We start from the raw sequence: 2356 nt of genomic DNA, 5'->3' as shown, positions 1-2356 counted from the left end.
AGACCCCAATTGAGTGGCAATTGTGAGGAGTATGGTCTCCATTTTAGAGGGTTTTTTTTTCTTTTCTTCCTTATGTTCTCTCTCTCTGTCTGTGTCTCTCTGTCTGTGTCTCTCTGTCTGTGTCTCTCTGTCTTTTTCCTTTAAGGAGTAGAAATGGTTCTATAACAATGGCTGAAAGTTCATCAGTGTGTGATTTTCTTTGTAAACCTGTCTTTAGGACTACAGTACACAGAATTTGAGTTTTGAATCCAGAAAGAAAAAGAAGATGTCAACTATGGGAGATAATAGATATGTTAGTTAACTTGACTTGGTGATTATTTCACAATATGTGCACATATCAAAACACCAACTTGTATCTCCTAAAATACACAATTTATATATATTAATTATACATAACAAAGCTGAAAAAAGATGAAGGTCATTCTACAAGTTCAAATGCAGTTTCTAGAATCTTCTGCTTAGATCCTCAAGTGGGAGGAGGTAGGAAGAGATTAGAAAAAATGGCTTGTCCATGAGAGAGGGTGAGAAGCTTTTTGTCTTCATGGGTATCTGGAACTCGAGTAAATTTTATACACCTGTCTTGCCATTTCACAAAGGTGCCTCAGACACAGGAGTGCCACACACGGTGTCCCTCCTCTTGCAACACAGGCTGAAGACAGCCGCATTCATCCCTCACCCACCCCTTCCCGCTGGCCAGCATCTGCAGCTGTAACTCACACACCACACCTGCAGAGGGCAGGCCTGGGCCTGACCTCCAGCATGGATTTCCCTTTCCTTACCTTTGACTACTAGTCCTCATTTGCTGTGCTGCTCATTGCCATGACAGAGAAAAGACCTTTGAAGAGTTGGAGAAATAACAGTCATGTATATTTAACAGCGGTCATTGCAGACATGCAGACTGTCCAGTATCTAGAAGGTACAAGGCACAGAGAGGCAGCAAAGCCAGTGCTTATGGGTGGGGACTGGCTGAGTTTGGGTTGTGACTGGCTGTCAGACTTCAGACAAGTTATGCAAAAAGTTACTATTCCTCCACAGAAAGGCAGATTTTACTAACTAAAACGTAGAATTAACAGGATTAATAATGCATGCAAAGACTGTCTTTTTTAAAAAGTGAAAAAAAAAATGTTTGGCATACACAAAGTGTTGGAATTAAGTATTATATTTTTAGTAAATGAAGTATAGAAGCTATAAGATATTTAGACACTGATCATAAAGTATTTATCATCTCATGAATCCTACTTCGAATGTTTTGAAAACAATTACTGAGTAATCTCTAAGGATTAGTAACTGATTTTACGAATAACACAGAGAGAAAAGCAAAGAGACAATGGTTACCCCAACTAATGACTCTTTGTTCATAAAACGCTCAATTTTAGCTCTTTAATCTAATTTTGATAAGTCTGGATTGAATAGATTTGATGCTTAAGGTAAGAAATTGTACATTGTTTGTACTTTAATCCAGTAAATATAGTCTCATCTGCCTCCAGTTGTGTGTGTCTGGGGTGGGGGCGGGGGAAAGAGAAAGAAAGAGCAAGAGAGAGAGAAAAAGAGAATTTTGAAGGTCTTCAGTTTTCTTTTTAATCCCATTTAAAGTAAATGAGAGAGGTGTCTGGCTTCTTTCTTGGAGAGAAGTAACTTTGACCTGCTATGACTCTCCAGGCTCAACTCACATGATCTGAGATGATATTAGGAAGAAGTGTTTTCATTAAAAAAAAAAAAGAAAAAAAAGAGAGGCTGTTTTAAATCTCTTGAAGTGTTTTTACATTTTTTTTAAAGTAAATACTTTGATCATATTTATGGATATCAAAGTTTTCCACGTGAAAGATTCACCTGTAAACATCTTGCAGACGCTGCGAGTTGAGTGCCTCTGTAGCTGCTTGGTATTCCCTTGGGTGGGCGCTCATTCTGAGGCTCTGCACTGACCATGATTATGTAGGAAACTTTCCAAGGCCCCGGTCTGGTCTGCACGCTTACAGGCTCATAAAAACCTGCCTGGTCAGTACACCCTGCTCAGTTCTATCTCTACGACAACTTCACATGGACTGACCCAAGGATGCTGATCTGTGGACCAGGATGCTAATTTCTTTGTGTGCACTAAAAACTGTTCAGAACACTGAGAGGCAGGCATCTCCATGACCTAAGCCATCGTTAGCTATTGGAAAATTGTTCTGGAACCCTAAAGAATCGGACGGGTCACTTGGTGAATTTGAAATGAAAATAAGGGAAATCTCTTTTCTTTCTTGTAGATTCCAGGTAGATTTACACTGTCAAATGGAATGAAGCCAACTAAAAGTACTGTAAAGGACCCGTCTTTTCTTTCAACTACTAGCATTGAGCACCGAAATTTCTTAATCTC

Source organism: Pteropus vampyrus, unplaced genomic scaffold (genome assembly GCF_000151845.1).
Source record: "Pteropus vampyrus isolate Shadow unplaced genomic scaffold, Pvam_2.0 Scaffold28, whole genome shotgun sequence".
Lineage (NCBI taxonomy): Eukaryota > Metazoa > Chordata > Mammalia > Chiroptera > Pteropodidae > Pteropus > Pteropus vampyrus.
The sequence above is the reverse complement of the archived record's forward strand: the minus strand, read 5'-3'. Positions refer to the sequence as shown.